The following is an 18,113-nucleotide window of genomic DNA, read 5'->3' on the forward strand; positions in this document are numbered from 1 at the left end:
CTTTTGTACACCAGAATGCCCTCAAAATCACAGAGATCCTCCTGCTTCTACATGCCAGGTCCTGGAATTAAAGAACTGAACCATCATGCCCAAGTGAAAATGGATTTTTTTAAATACAGTATACTTGAAAACAGATTTATTTCCTTCTATTTTTCTTACTTTGCCCCCATCTCTGCTCCAATCTGGATAGGTCCACATCCAATCTGTCTTTCAATACAAAACCAACAAACATATAAAGAATAATAATAACATAAAACAAAATAATATATAGTGAAATAAAAAAAATGAAATTGTCATGTTAAGGGTGGTATAGCTATAGACCATTCTTTCTGATCCTGAGTTTATATATAAAACCATATGCTACTAATATTTGCTTAAAGTAAAATTTGAGATTTCCTTTCTTTTTAGTCTTATTAATTAGAGATGTTAAAAATATAAAAAGGAAAGTGATATTATTTAAAGAAACACTAATGTCAGGACGCATGTGTATATTGCCTCATATTTGAATCTGATATAAAATAATTATCTCTTTAAACACTAGTCATCAATAAAAAAATCCACAAATTTCTCCTTGAGATTTTGAAATACAGAGCGTATTTTGAATTTGTAGGTTGTACAATGTATTTCAATAAATGAAGAGAGACAATGACACGCACTCACACTCAGGCAAATAGATGCTCTGGCCACTAGAGACAGGTGACAGAGAAACAGTCAGGTAAATACACCCAGGCCCTTATTAGATTCTATTCACTAGATGAAAAGAAAATAGACAGACACATGCAGGCTCTCACACTCAGGAATATAGGATGCCTTTTCTCTTTGTATTCACACACACAGTAAAAACATTTCATAAAAAGAAAGGAGTTGAAATATAACATGAACAGATATAGATAGATTAGGAAATCAAATCAGGAAAGCAGCCACTACTGAAAATCTCCATATGGACTCATAGAGTACAACTGCTAAGCCTTGTAGAACCATTCACTGTCTTTGGAACTTCTATTTAGACAAATCACAGCCTAGCCACTCACTAACCATCAATCACATTCACTAAGGATTATATTTGAAGAAATGGCAACACTCACTCTTAGAACCAATAATATTCATCGAAGTTAGTGTTTCTGACCAATCATAGCCTTGCTCTTAACAGTAACCACAATCATTAAAACATGTGTTTTGACCAATTACAATCTTGCCTCTAAAAACCAATCATAGTCCTTGGCTTTTATGTTCTCAGGCATTCTCATAATCCGTGTGAATTCTAGAGTTGCCAGGATACAGTAAACACAAGGCCACTTTACTTCAAGTGGGAGATAGGGTTAGTTTCACTCCGTGGATCTCTCTGGTATGTGTAAAATGCTGAGATTTTTCGTCTAACCTTGTAGAAATCATTGATAAAAGAATAGGGGTCACCAGGTGATTATTGCACAATTCATTTTTTCATATTTCAGTTATAGAAGTTTCAGACTAGTCTAAATTTATGTAACTAAGTATATACCTTATTCAAGCTTAATTGTCAACTTGATGAGTATAAATTATATTTTCGTTCCTCGAGTAATACTAACTATACCGCAGTGAAAAATGTAATGGAATATCATTGCCAAAGAGCCAGACTAGCTGCGTTTTCAAGTACAAAAAAGTTATCTCATAAGAGATATACAGTACCAAAAATATGTGAAGGATCATGAGTTCACTGTCACAAATATTACAGATGATTCCTATAAGAACCCTTATTGATTATAAACAAAATATGGTAAAGTGTATGATAGAAGATGGAGCAGTAGAGAAACGTATATATAATACATTTAACAGTGGCAAAGGGGCCAGACTAGCTGCCTTTTTAAGTACCAAAAAGTTGTATTTCAAGAGATGTACAGTACCTAAATTAAGTGAAGGATCGTGAGTGAACTGTGATAAATATTATAGATGATTCCTATAATAAGTCTTATTGATTATAAAACTGAATACTCATTCAATCATTCCTATTTTTATTTAAAATTCAACATTTAGAGATAAAAATAACCTGTTAAAGGACATGACTGAAATTTTCAAGATTTACTTGTTTTTAATACCTAAGTAGTATACCATTTTGTAAATGTTCCACACTTTCTTTATTCATTCCTTGGTTGAGGGACATCCAGGCTGTTTTGATATTCTGGCTATTACAAATAAAGGTACCATGAACATAATTGATCAAATGTCTTTGTGTTATTGTGGATCATCTTTCAGGTATGTGCCCAGGAGTTGTATAGCTAGGTCTTGTCTTAACACTATTCTCAATTATAATGTATTGGACTTTTGTATAAAATCAAGTGTAGTGTCACTATTCTAAATTCTGTGAGAAAGCACCAGATTGATTTTCAAAGAGATTGTACAAGTTTGTACTCCCACAAGCAATGGAGTAATGTTCCCCTTTCTCCCCATATTTGCCTGCATGTACTGTCTCTTCAAAATTTGATCTTAGCTATTCATAAGTGTGTATGATGGAAGTGAACAGTTGTTTTGATTTGTATTTCTCTGATAAAGTAAGGTTTTTGAATATTTCTTTAAGTTTTTCTCAGACATTAGCATTCCTCTGTTAAGTACTGTGTTTGGCTTGTATAACTACTTTGGAAATCTATCTGGTGCTTTCTCAGAAAACTGGGAATAGGGCTCCATCAAGACTATGAATATACTCAGAAAATGCTGCACCACACAACAAGGACATATGCTCAACCTTGTTCATACCAGCATTATTCATAATAGAAAGAAATTGAAAACAAAATAAATGTCCCTCGGTCGGAGAATGGAAAAAGAAACTGGTACATTTGCACTATGGAATACTACTAAGCTATTAAAAACAAGGAAATTCTGAAATTTGTGGACAAATTGTTAGAACTAGAAATGATCATACCGAGTGAGTTAACTCAGAAGCATAATGACTGACATGGTATATACTCACTTATAATTGGACACTAAACCAAAAGGTATGTTCCATGAAAGTCTTCACTCATCAGTAGATTGGGATTGATGTGAGGACATCTTATTGGTACTCTAGGTAATAGACATATAGGAGATGAGGTAATAGAAGGACCCAAAGTGTCCTAGAATCCTACAAGAAGAAGATCATGATGGGTGGATCTGGACCCAGAGGGCTCTGCTCAAACTTCGGCACCAACCAAAGACAATACAAGCAGTAAAAATTGAACTCCTACTATGATGTAGCCAATGGACAGGACATTCTCCAGAGTTGTGTGGAGAGTGGGGACTGACTCTCACATGAACTCTGATGTCCCATATTTGACTACTTCTCTTTGGTGGGGAGGCCTGGTGGCACTCAAAGGAAGTGGAAGAAGGCTCCCAACATGAGACTTGATAACCTATGACCATATAGTGGGTGAGGAGGTCTCACTCAGTCACAGACCTAGGGGAGGGGAGTAGGATGAAAATGGGAGAGAGGGAAGAATGGGAGGATAGCAGGGATTGGATAACAATAGAAATGTAATCTGAATACATTTTTAAAAATTAAATAAAAAATAAAACAGATTTTCTTTGTTTACATCACAATAAAAAAAACCCAAAAATTTTTAACTTATTTATTTCGTACAATTATAGAGATTTAAGTTTTGACCTGCAAAATTTATAATAAATACCATACAGACATATGTTTCCTTGTGACATGTAACCATGTTTTTGGCACTGAACATCTTCACTCACTTTACTTCTTCAGTGCTGATAGCCTATTGTAATCAACCCCTGAATTGCCCTATTTTCATGTCCACTGTGTTGGGCTACAAAACCCCTTATTACTCATGAAGGTTTCTCACTGCTTCCCTTTCCCTGATTCCTTTGGGCTGTATACACCTTTAAAAGCAGATACTCCCAAGTAAATGAACATTTGGAAAATAAGATTGGAGGATATTTGTGTGATAAGCTTTGATATTTGTCTTTCAGAGATTGGGTTAATTTGCCTCCCATATTTCTTCTGTGACTTTGATATAGCTTTTAAATGAAACTTACATCAGGAAGAGAGGCTTCATTAGATTTAAATTTTCAGGCCAAAATCTGTCTTTTAGGGATCCTTGAGGCAGAAAACTTAAGCCATTCTTCCTTGCTCTTTCAAAGGACATTAACTCACACAAGGGAGCATAATTTTCATGGATAAAGGCTGCTTTTTGACAGGCTCTTTCCCTCACTCAGCCTCATGCTTAGTTATTATTTTAAATCCTGTCTTTATTTTATTTATGAAATTATAAAATTATTAAAACAAATATGTAGAGTGCATAAAATATTAATCTGCTAATGATCCTTTTATATAATTTTGGGACCACATCTGAAACTCCCACAAATCCAACAAGCCATGAACCAAGAGGGAAGGTTTCCACATTTACTTTATGCTAAATGGAAAAGTTGTTTCTTGAAAAATTTTTAAAAACTGCTTGAAACTGAAATACTGAAATTTTATAGTGTCAAAAATCATTGATACTTTTCTAGTTTAGAATAGTATAATATTTTTGTATTAATGAAACTGAAAATAATTGCTTTTCCTGAGGATAAAATGCAAATATTTGGTGTTCTTCCACATCTAAAAATTTCTTAAGTGGTTTATGAAAAGCATAAAAACAATGAGTGTGGAAATCACCTAAAATTTAATGAGAGTAGGAACAATAACAATTCATACTCTTTACTGGAATCTTAAATAATTTCTATAATATAAACTAGTATTAATATTATTAATATGCCTTTGTTAAATATTCATTAAATATACATATATATAAATTTAAAATAACACACACCGTGGATCATTACTTCAGTCAAAATTTAAAAATTACATAAACTTGTATTTTATGGTTATGAATTTAATCTAATTATATACTGTTGTTTCTGTTTTTAAATTTTTCATTTATGAAATAAAATAAAAATTTAAAATAAGATCAAGTCATAAAGATATATATATAGAGATCCATATACATATGTACAGTTAGGAATTCACACATTATAACATCTATTCCTTTTTGTTACCAAATTTAAAAAAAAAAACTAAAAATTTATGATTCCATGTCTCACATTCTATTTAATTCTCTCAAGTGTATTATTTTTAGGATAATAATGACTGTTCTTGACAATTCAAAACCTAATTTTAAAAATTAAAAATCATTTTATTTTGTACTTGCTTGAGAAATTCTTAGTTTACACATAGACAAAAACATATCACCAAATAAAAATGAATGACTGAATCCATTCTGTTGTCTAATCTAGAACAAATATTTCTTCTGAGACACAACTGTATTTACATTTGAATTAAATTTTGAACCATGTACTACCTTCTTCACAAATTTGAACACTGCTGAAGTGACCGGAAACATTAAAGATTTTACTGTAGCATTTTGTAAGAATGATATCTAAATTATGGTGGATACAAACATATTTTTTCTAATTTTTTAAAAGAAAATATTTAACACTTGTTTTAAAGCATCATCATTATTAGGCAATAACTTTCTCTTCTGGCATGTACAGAACTATACTCTGAGCTAATGAGAATTCTTAAATGAATTTTTATACTTTTGTAAAATCAAAAAGTTCAAAAGAGATTATCAAAAAATATCACACAGATAAGGCATCAGATTGAATCTTCAATATGTTGATTGTCACCTTTACTGTGGAGAAAAAAAACTCCGATTTTGTCACTAATTGAAATACTTTATCATGTCATTACATTTCTTGGAAAATTAACTAAACTTACATCTCTGGTAATGATTATGACATGTCAATCTGATATAAGTTCATTATTTGGGAAATAAGTTGGTATACTAAATACGATTATCTAGGTTCTATATACAATTTTAAAAGCAAAATAAAAGCATTCTAAGAATATTTTTAAAAGTCATACTACTATGTACATTAAATATTGAACTAATAATTAATTTTGATGTTTTGCAATAACACAATAAAAGTAATTGTGGATGAGGACTCTTATATGTTGACAATCCTAAACTGGAAAGCTACACATTCAGTAATGTGATGGGTTAAAAGAAAAAGTGTATGTGTGTGTATGTGTGTGTGTGTGTGTGTGTGTGTGTGTGTGTGTGTGTGTGTGTGTGTTTGTTCAGTTTAGTAGAAAACTGGTGATAGAACTCAGAGGCATTTACTGAAAGGTGAATATGATCCAAGCACCAGAACATAATTTTCAAGAAACTGAATTTAAAAATCAATAAAGTTTGGACAACAAAATTGATGTAATCTATATTTCAAAATTGGTAGAATTCTAACGGTCATCACTTTTGAATTTTTATATATAACGGAACAAGATAAAAAAATTTCAGTCTCAGTAAAGTATTATGGGACTCGTATGTGGAAGTGAACATTCATCATGGAATTCCAATTAAAAACATAAAAGATGTCTTAAAAAATGGTAAATTATTCTACTTTGGTAGTACAAAAACATTAATCTGAAATAAAAGAAAATAATGAAAATGCTTGTCATCTCCAGTTCTTAAAAACTGAAATTAAAATTGAGTTCATGAATTACATTTTTTCTTTGTATATCCTATGATTTAGCAGGCACCAATCCTGAGTGAAAATATTCATTTGGTGAATATAAACTAAGAAAACCTCCTTTCCTGTTGTTCCCTTTCATATAGTTGGTCTGCCTCATATGGTCTTAGTGAGAGAGGAAACTCTTGGTCTTGCTGAGACTTGATATGCCAGGGAACTTTTCTATGAGGAGAAGGGGAAGGGGAAGGGGAATGGGGTTTGTGGGATGGGAGGGTAGTACTGTCAGGAGAGAAGAGAAGTGTCTGTGACCAGGCTGTAAATTGTTTAAATACATTGATTAATGATAAAAGTAATTCAAGCAGTGTGAGATTAAATACATGATGTAATCCAAAATAGTCCATTGTGAAAATTATGCTCAAAATATATTGTATTAAAAACTTTAAAACAATATATATTATATAAAAATAATATATAAAAAACATTTTTAATCATTGTTAAAAGCAAGAACTATACCTGAAATTATTTTAAAGAAAAACATATTTGTCAAGTTGCATAGCCGTTTAAATTTTTCATTAATGAGTACCAAATAGAAAAAGTGAATCAGATTTAGGGTAAATAATCATGTTTTTTGAGGAAAAAAATACATAAAGGCAAGGAAACATTACATATTTATAATAGATCAGATTCATTCTTGATCATGTTACACTGATTTGAGATAAGAATACATAATGAAAATGGGGTTTGAAATTATCTCTCATCCATATGTTGTTTTCATATTACATATTACTTTTTACAAGCAATATGTAATCTCTAACATTTGATAAATTGGGCTCTTGATTACTAAAATCCGTATGATTACACAAATATCCAATCTACTCACTTATCTTCAGAAGGAGTTCTTGCGATATTTCTGCTTGAGAATTCTTCAAGATGAATCTCATCACTCAAACATGAACTTGTTGTTATTTAATATACTTTCATTGATGTTCCAAATTTCCCAGGCTACAAGATTGACAGTACTTCCTGCATATTTGTCCACATAATCAGATTACAAATGTGAAGATGATCTAATCATTTTTCCTAATTCCTCATTTACCTTTCCTGCATAGATCAGAAACATAATAATTTCCTCAAGTTTCATCCCTTGTTCTCATTTGCTTTATCTGTGATTTAGTGAAAAAATTTCATCTACTGGCAAGAACTTTTTAAATAAATTTATTTATGATGCAATCAAGTTATTATTAAATATAAATCTTCAATATGAGAGTCATTTTCATGTATGTATGTATGTACATATAGCATATGTGAGAATGAGTATGTGTTTTCAGTCTTTGTGTAATATATCTAGGGCTTTGTATCTAGTTCAAAAACAAAATTTGTGTTCGGTTCTTCCTGTCCAACTGTACCTAATTTCCAGTAATCAAAATCAGATTTTCAAGCATCAGAATCCAAACCCTTTAGTCACTGGACAATCTTGTTTTTTCATTTGCAAATCTTAATTTTGTAAAATGTACTCACTGCCTGATGCATGCACCATGTTGGTTTCTATGCTATATTTAAATGGGAAAAATGTGAGAGTCCAGAGTAAATGAAGTTAAAAAACTTGATAGGGAATTACAAAAGTGTTCCAAAGTTATCTGACAAATGAAAGCTTAATAACTTCCACTAATAGAATAAAGACACACGATTTGCTCCATGAAAATCACATGTGTGTTTCATCAATACATGATAAAGTAGCTTGCAATCATGAAAATTAAACACAAGGAATAAAATATTTACAAGAGCCATGAGCTCCACCTAGAATCAAATATTCCCCTACATCATGATTGTGGCTTGATTGAGGCATGACTACAGCACCTGTCGAAAATTTTCTGTTTAACAGGCCTCACATATAATTAGAAAATTGCTGTTTTCCACAATAAATATAATTCCAATATTGCACCACTGAGAAAATCTTGTCAGGGTGTTAATATAACAATCTGTACGGTCCAATGATAAATAATACAACAGAACCATTTTTTCCCCTAATGGACATTATTACTCATTCTAAAATGATATCATAGTTAGTTGTCTTGAATTATTCTTAGTTTCTATCATTATCTTCTCTCCCCCTATCTTCAATTTGCCTTCTTCTTAAGTTTTAATAGCAGATCTTTTCCCACTCCACATTTATGTTTCCTGTGTACTATTATCACTATTAAATGAATAATCTTGGGGAATTGAGTGAAGGTAGCTTTTCATAATTGTTCTTCATACACTCCTCATTTTTGGTCATTAATCAACAGACATCACATTTGCCCATATACATTTTGCTAATTCAACAATTCTACCCAATATTTTCCTTGCTTATTTTGCTTACTTTTATATACTTTCTCTTGTCCCCCAAGATTCTGACTCCCAGTGGACAGATTTTTGTTTCCACATTATCATTTTAACATCAGATTAAATGTGCAAAATGAAAAGACTGAAAACTAGCAGCTATATATTTGAAAATTAGCCACTGGATGTTAGGGTTGTATACTGTGTTCTCTAGTATTCAGAGCAACAAGTGCTCTTAATTTATTTTATGTGAATTGACAGATAGGTAGGACATATTAAATACTGATTATGTACAAAAGTACAAAATGAATACTTACTAAACACAATATGCACATGTGTATATTAATAATTTTTATTCAAGTATAAAGAATAATTTTGGCCATTCATACTCACATCAATTTAAATGGGGATTTGAAGGGTACAGAGTTTTATAGATGATAGGTGCTGTATAATTTGGATTCTATAAGGAAACAGGTAGACACAATATGAAATAACATATTAAAAACGGTCATCTGAACAAAAGCAATCTACAGATACAATGAAATTCCAATCAACATTCCAATTTAATTTTAAAAGGCTTATAATAACACTCTACGTCATATTTACAAAAACCTCTAGGAAATCTTAAACAACCTTGTCCAATAAAAGGGCATCCGGAGGTATCTACATGCCTGATTTAGAGCTACAGAGCAATAGTAATACAAAACCACATGGTATTGGCAGAAAAACAGAAAGTTTAATCAATAAAATAAAACCAAAGACACAGAAGTAAACACAAGTAGCTATGAACACTTGATATTTAACAAACAATCCAAAATTATAAAATGGAAAAATAATAAGCCATTAACAAATGTTGCTTGATTAACAGTATGTCTTCATGTAGAAGAATGTAAACAGATCCAAATCTATTACCCTAAACAAAACTGAAGTCCAAGTGGATCAAAGTCCAAAAAATAAAATCTGATGCAAAAAGTCTAATAGAAGGGGAAGTGAAAATATCTTTGAAAGCATTTGTACCTACAACAGCTTGCTGAATAGAGCACCAAAAGTCAGGTACTAACAGTTATTATTAGTAAATGGGACCTCATAAAGCTGAAAAGCTTCTGTAAGTGAAATTACACCATCAAATGGAGAAAATGGCACCATAAGAATGAGAAAATTTCTTCCCTAACCCTTTGTCTAAAGGATGAGTAATATCCAGTCTATATAAATAATTCAAGAAACAAAATATCAACAAACCAAACCCTCCATTATAAAATAGGGTACAGAACTAAACTGAGAATTCTAAACAGAGGAATCTATAGTAGCTGAGAAGCACTTGAAGAAATATTCAGCCTCCTTAGTCATCAAGAAAATGCAAATCAAACTGACTCTGAGATTGTATCTTAAACCCATAAGAATAGCTGACATCAAAAAAAAAAAAAAAAAAAAAGAGGAGAGTATGTGGAGCAACAGGACATTGTTTTATTGCTGGTGGCCGTGTAATTTTATACAACTACTGTGGAAATTAATATGGAAGTTTCTCAAAAATTGGCAATAGATTTATCCCAAGACCAATCTATACCACTCCTTGGCATAGACTCAAAAGGAGCTACCCCATACCACAAGGACACTTGTTCAACTATGTAGCTTTCTTCACAATAGGTAGAAAATGGATACAAACAGACGGCCCTCAACCAAAAATTAAATAAAGACAGCGGGTACTTTTCACATGGAGTATTACTCAGCTATTAAAAGCAAGGACATCATACAATTTGGAGGAAAATAGATGAAACAAGGAAATATCATCCTGAGTATAGTGCCAAGATTCAGAAAGACAAGCATGACATGAACTCATGCTATGATCCACTGAACCAATGAACCTAAAGAAAAAGGGGGGGTCAAAGGGAGACTGCATGACTGTCACTCAGGTGGAAATAAGGTAGATATCAGAAGTAGAATGTGGTAGGGAACTGTGAGGGAGACCATATGGGGAAGGGAATGGGGGGGAATTGGATGTAATGAGGGGGTGAAAATTGTAAGAGAGAATAGAAAATTTGGGGGAACATTTCTGAGATAGAGGATGCTACCAAGATTTTATGGGCCAATCCCTAGCCAAAAATCTTAATGTATTGAGACATAGAGCCTGAAGTGGCCTGTGTATGCACCTCAACTTCCACTGGAGGAAAGGGAAAACCAACCTACCCACAAAACCTTCCACTCAAATGTTACCCTGCTCAGAAGAAGTGTAGGGATAAAAATGGAAAAAAGTTTGAGGATAAAAGCCAACCAATGTCGGTCATAACTTGCGACACATTTCATGGGAGAGATCCGACCCCTGACAGTATTGAGGATACACTTCTATGCTTGAAGACATGAGTCAAGTATAACTGTCTTCTGATACAGTTGATAGAGCAGCTGATAGAATGAGATGCAGAGACTCAGAGCCAAACAATATTCACATCTTGGCATTTATTTTGAAGAATGGGAAAAAGAATTGAGCGAGCCAAATGGGTTAAGGATACCACACGAAAGCATACCATGCAAAGTAAACGGTGACCAAAGGAATCACAGAGACTGAAGCAGCAACCAAAATGCACACATGATCTGGACGTAGACTCCTATATATATGTAGCAGATGTGCACCATGGTCTTCAGGTAGGTACCCTAACACAGAGAACAGGAGCTGTCTCTGACTCTGTGGTCTGCCTTTGCATCCCTTTCCCTTAGCTTGCATCCCTTGCCTGGCCACAGTTGAAGAGGACACTTTTCTTCCTGTGATGTGATGTGTCCAGGTGGGGTTGTACCAAATGTGGCCTCCACTTTTCAGAGAAGGGGAGGGTGTCATAGAGGAGAATTGTGGATAATTTGAAAGCAGAGCCAAATAAATGTTTATTATTAGGCAATAGCTGTTATAGTTGTATTTTCTAACCAACTATCAATCAATAAATACAGAGAGACATGTTATATTTTAAAATGCCCTTTTTTCACCTTGGTCAGGGCAAATACTAATCCTCTAAACCACCTCCCATATCTCCCTGTCAAATTCTCATGGTGTTTGCTTCTAGCAATTTCTACTGAGCTACCTCCCATTCATATTCTCAAATACTTGCCAATGTTCTCCATCTCGGCCAAATCCTCCATCCACACCAGCCATGTCCTTCTTTTCCTCCTCATCTATGGCAGCAGCCTTCTTCCTAACCTCACTTCTCCCCTTCCCAATGTTATATTCTGGTCTCTCACTGCTTCCTTTCCAAGATCCTCTCTGTCCCAAAAGCCTGTGAACCTTAGCGAAGTCCCTTCAATTTTCCCTGCCTACGAGATTTGGACTTTTAATGGTCAAACAGGACTAAGATTTTAGGCAAGATAGCAAACATTTTGGGGATATGTGAGTCTTCTCATTTGAGCAGCAACCAGACTAACCCCCCAAGAGAAGATTGAGTTGTAAATATGGGAATAGGAAGGGAGAAGCAAGAGGTGTGCCATCCCATTGTAAAGTGATTAAATAAATAGATTAATGAAAAAACCCTAAAACTGAAATAACAGTAAAGATTTATAAAAAAGTTGTAATATGTCCCCATATGTGTAAATGTGCATATATGCAAATATAATTATACTATTCAATATACATTTTTGTAGTATAATACTATAGAGTCAGTGTATCCTTTTGAACATAATTTAAACAATGCACTATCACTTGCAAAAACACCAGAGGATATTAGTGTAGTAGTACATTCTCGTAAAAGACAGAGAAAATAAGTGTACAATAAAAATTTGAGGTATGTTTTGTTTACTATTTTAGAGAATTAAGGACTGGCTACAAAAAAAAAGTTGGCTCCAATACCTTGCATTAACGATACAGGTACTGCTGAATGAGGAATCCTGCCCATTTTATACTGATTGGAGAACAATAAGAAGACAAAGTAGAGATCCAAGATGGCGGCGAGCAGTGTGGACCGCGTTTGGAGGCTCCAGTAAACAATTCAGGGAATTGCACAGATTTCTGAGCCAGGAACACCGAGGTCCGAACATCACGGCAGCAGGAGTGCTCCACGGTTCGGAGGGACCAGGGTGCGGAGGACCTGCGTGCCCCTGCACACAGGAGGAGCGTGGTTTTTCTCTGATCGGAGTGGCAGCGGCAGAGGCAGCAGCACCAGCGGCACCAGCAGCGGCGGCTGAGGTTTGCAGCTCATAGCCTTCCGGTGGAGGCGATTGGTGTGGTGGCTGGTGGGAAGTGCTGCGGGAGAGGGGACTCGGGGCAGGATTTGGGTCACGTGGAGCCTTTGGACCCAGACTGGACTCGGCAGACAGTTTGGCCCCAGAGTCCCGGGTACTGGCCCGGCCCAGCAAGCAATTCTGCCTGAGGCACTAACTCAGCGTGGCCATAGCTCCCCTGCTGTGGCGCAGGCTTAGTTGAGCTCGTAGCTCCACACTAAGCACCACCTCAGCTCAGCGGCAGCTCCCCTGCGGTGACACAGTCTGGGCGGAGCACATGGTTTCACCACAGGCACTAACTCAGAGCAGCTGTAGTTCTCCTGCTGTGGCGCAGGCTTGGTGACGTGCTCAGTTCCATCCTAGGCACCACTTCAACTCAGCGACAGCTCCCCTGTGGTGACACAGTCTGGGCGGAGCACTTGTTCCACCACTGGCGCTAACTCAGAGCAGCCGCAGTTCTCCTGCTGTGGCGCAGGCTGGACAGAGCTCTCGGTTCCACCAGCTCTAAGACTCTGGTTGGACACAGTGTGCAGTTTGAATCCAGAATTCCTGGCTGAGATTGGTGGTCAGTTCGGGCCCTGAGTCAATAACTGACCACAGCACGCACTTTGGGCCAAAAGGCCCTAGCGGAGCTTGGTGCGTAGTCCCAGCCCAAAAATTCTGGCTGGACCCTGTGTGCATTTTGGGCCCAAAATCCCTAGCTGAGCTCGGCAGACGGTTCAGGCCCTGAGAATCTAGCTGAGTTCTGCCCGTGGTTCGGTCCCAGTGCTCCTGGCTGGACTTGGCAGGGAACACAGAAGGCTGTGAATACCTTGGCCTGACCCAACGCTCATTCAGAGACCCAGAACAATTGCAGGATCCACAGCAGAGGGGGACTGAGGATCACTAGCTGTGAGAGACCAGAACAACAGGGCTAACCTCCTAACATCCACACCAGTGAAGCTTTGAGCTCGCAGCCTAGGGAAATCGTGAGAAAACAAGTGAATCTATTGTCAGACACCCTCCATTCAACTCTGGAAGCTACCCAACAAAAACAAAGACAGCAAGATGTCTAAAGGACAATGAAAAAGCATACGCAAAAAACCCCAAAACAACATGGCGTCTCCAGTTTCCAGCTATCCCAAAGAAAACAACCCAGAGAACTCAAATACAACGGAAATACAAGAAAATGACGTCAAATCCTTAGTAATGAGGATGATAATGGAGGAAACAAATAAAATTCGTAATCAAATGCAGGAAGACGCAGACAAACAGGTGAGAGACATAAAAGAAGCACATAGAGTGGAACTGGAAAAATTGCAGGAAAATGCAAACAACCAGATGAAAGAAATAAATAAAACGGTTCAAGCTCTGAAGACCTATAAAGAGGCAATGGGAGAAACTCAGGAATATACAAAAAATCAGATGAAAGAAATCAAAAAATCAGTTCAAGATCTGAAAATGAAAATGGATTCAATGATAAACACACAGACAGAAGAAAAACGAGAATGTGAGACCTCAGAGAAGAAGACAGCAACGCAGAGGTGAGCTTTTCTAACAGAATCCAAGAGATGGAAGAACGAATCTCAGGGCTAGAAGATACAATCACAGATATTGAATCAACCATTAAAGAAAATGCCAAATCTGGAAAACTCCTGACACAAAACATCCAAGAAATTAAGGACACCATGAAAAGAAGAAATTTGCGGATAATAGGCATTGAAGAAAGAGAAGACATCAGACTCCAGGGCCCAGAAACTATTCTCAACAAAATCATAGAAGAAAATGTCCCCAATCTAAAGAAAGAGATGCCTATAAACATACAAGAGGCCTACAGAACACCAAATAGAATTGACCAGAAAAGAAAAACTGCCCGCCTCATAATAATCAAAACACAAAACATGCAGAACAAAGAAAAAATATTAAAAGCTGCAAGGGAAAAGGGCCAAATAACATTTAATGGTAAACCTATCAGAATTACACCCGACTTCTCAGCAGAGACCATAAAAGCCAGAAGGGCCTGGACAGAGATCCTGCAAACCCTAAGAGAACACAGATGCCAGGCCAGACTCCTTTACCCAGCAAAATTATCAATAACCATTGATGGAGAAAACAAAATATTCCATGACAAAAACAAATTCAAACAGTACCTATCCACAAACCCAGCTTTACAGAAGGTACTAGTAGGAAAACTCCATCCCAAAGGGTCAAGCTACAACCAAAACTACCCAGGAAATAGATAACTATCCCATGGCAAAAACACAACTACACAAACGCTCGACTGGAAACAACATCAAAATTAAGACTCTTAACAGTCACTGGTCATTAATATCTCTCAACATCAATGGCCTCAATTCTCCAATAAAAAGACACAAACTAACTGAATGGGTACATAAACAAGATCCAACATTATTCTGCATCCAAGAAACACATCTCACCCATAATGAAAGGCATTACCTCAGGGTAAAAGGTTGGAAAAAATATTCCAAGCTGGTTGATCAGTGGAATCGAATCAAAGACCCAGATATCAATCCACACACATATGGTCACTTGATTTTTGACAAAGAAGCCAAATCCATTCAATGGAAAAAGGATAGCATCTTCAACAAATGGTGCTGGTCTAACTGGAGGTCTATGTGTAAAAAAATGCAACTGGACCCATATTTGTCACCTTGCACAAAACTCAAATCCAAGTGGATTAAAGATCTCAACATAAAACCAGAGACACTAAGCCACTTAGAAGAAAAAGTGGGAAAGAGCCTGGAACATATTGGCACAGGAGACAACTTCCTGAACAGAACACCAACGGCCCAGGCCTTAATGTCAACCATTAATAAATGGGACCTCATGAGGCTGAGAAGCTTCTGTAAGGCAGGAGACACTGTCAAGAGAACAAAGCGACAGCCTACAGACTGGGAAAAAATCTTCACCAACCCTACATCTCACAAAGGTCTAATATCCAAAATATATAAAGAACTCAAGAAATTAAACACCACCAAACCGAATAACCCAATTGAGAAATGGGGCTTGGAACTAAACAGAGAATTCTCAACAGAGGAGTATCAAATGGCTGAGAAACACTTAAAGAAATGCTCAACCTCCTTAGTCATCAGGGAAATGCAAATCAAAACAACTCTGAGATTCCATCTTACACCCATCAGAATGGCTAAGATAAAAAACTCAAGCGACACCACATGCTGGCGAGGATGTGGGGAGAGAGGAACACTCCTTCATTGCTGGTGGGAATGCAAACTAGTACAGCCACTTTGGAATTCTATCTGGTGCTATCTCAGAAAAATGGGAATAGGGCTTCCTCAAGACCCAGCTATTCCACTCCTTGGAATATACCCAGAAGATGCTCCAGCACACAACAAGAAAATTTGCTCAACCATGTTCATAGCAGCCTTATTCATAATAGCCAGAACATGGAAACAGCCTAAGTGTCCCTCAGTAGAAGAGTGGATAAAGAAACTGTGGTACATATACACGATGGAATACTACTCAGCTATTAAAACCAAGGAATTCCCGAAATTTGTGGATAAATGGATTGAGCTAGAAATGATCATAATGAGTGAGTTAACCCAGAAGCAGAAAGAATCAAATGGTATATACTCACTTATATCTGCATACAAGCCCAAGGGGCATGTCCCACAAAAGCCTTCACTTACCAGGAAACTTGGACAGAGGGGAAGGGATCCTATTGGGACTCTAAATGAGAGACGCATGGGAGAACAGCAAAATAAAAGGATCCAGAGGGTCCTAGAAATCTACAAGTAGAACAATATGATAGGCAGATTTGGGCCCAGGGGTCCCGCTCAAACTAAGGCACCAGCCAAGGACAATACAGGAGGTAAACTTTAAACCCCTTCCCAGATCTACCCAATGGTCAGAATATTCTCCACAGTTGAGTGGAGAGTGTGATACGACTTTCTCACATACTCTGGTGCCTCACATTTGACCATGTCCCCTGGAGGGGGAGACCTGGTGGCACTCAGAGGAAGGACAGCAAGTAGCCAAGAAGAGACTTGATACCCTATGAGAATATATAGGGGGAGGTAATCCCCCTCAGGAACAGTCATAGGGGAGGGGAATAATGGGAAAATGGGGGGGTGAGGAATGGGAGGATACAAGGGATGGGATAACCATTGAGATGTAACAAGAATAAATTAATAAAAAAAAAGAAGTAAAAGTACAAGTCATTAGAAAATGCATATTTTCACACCCCAAACTTCACATATGGTCTAAACTGTTGTATGTGACAGTCTTAAAACCAACGCCTGAGCATGTAAGTAATAGATCTCTACAATTTACAAACTATACAGAATTCTTAATGATGAACATCTATAGTGATGATTTAAAACATCTCATGCAAATGTTTCAGAAATGTTAACATAAAAGAAGTATTGAATTATAGGCAATAAATCAACATGATTTGGTGCATTCAGAAAATTATTCCCTGGTTAAGTAGAAAATTGTGCAGATGGCTTCAGAAAGACCTTCATTAGAAGCAGCTTTATGGTGAGCATCACGGTTTAGAAGTCAAGTCCCTCTTTCTTCAGTTTACTGTAGTCAACATTGACTGAGTAGAACTTGTATTGGTCATTGGGAGCCAGTTTGTCCCAAGGCTCTGGGTTCTTCTTCCTGTCTCAGCTGACCTCTGGATTGAACAATGCCAAGTGCATCCCATAGAGCACTTCTCCAGTACATCCTGCACCAGTGAATATGAAGAGAGGTATTGAGCTGGGATGCTTCTTGGCTTGCCTGAGGATCTGGCGGTGCATGTTTGTGCCAGAAGCCTACCTCCTCTGAGAAAAGAAAACAAGAACGGGACACAAACCGGAGTTACTATTTTTATAGATAGATTTTTTTCTTAATTTTATTGGTATTTTGTTGTTTCCATATTAATTTGTAAGTTGTTTAAAATAAATATGTAAGTGGCTTCAATTACTTTTTGCTGAGTTGGAGAACATGTTTTATTTTGATATTTGTTTGGTCTTTCAGTCTGTCTTTCTGTCTTTCTTTCTTTTTAAATATCTGAATATAGCCTTCTGCCACCTAAATTTCATTTTTCTCTATCTGCCCATGCTTGGCTACTAACTGTAAATATGGAAGTCTTCCATGAAAGGGTTCTGGCCTGCCATTCCCAG

The 18,113-nt window shown here is 36.3% G+C and overlaps 1 pseudogene; it reads right to left on the reverse strand.

The window, feature by feature from the left end:
- Positions 1-17,498: 17,498 nt before the first annotated feature.
- On the reverse strand, positions 17,499-17,747 carry LOC127186622 (cytochrome c oxidase subunit NDUFA4-like; annotated as a pseudogene).
- Positions 17,748-18,113: the final 366 nt, after the last annotated feature.

Source organism: Acomys russatus, unplaced genomic scaffold (genome assembly GCF_903995435.1).
Source record: "Acomys russatus unplaced genomic scaffold, mAcoRus1.1, whole genome shotgun sequence".
NCBI classification, from domain to species: domain Eukaryota; kingdom Metazoa; phylum Chordata; class Mammalia; order Rodentia; family Muridae; genus Acomys; species Acomys russatus.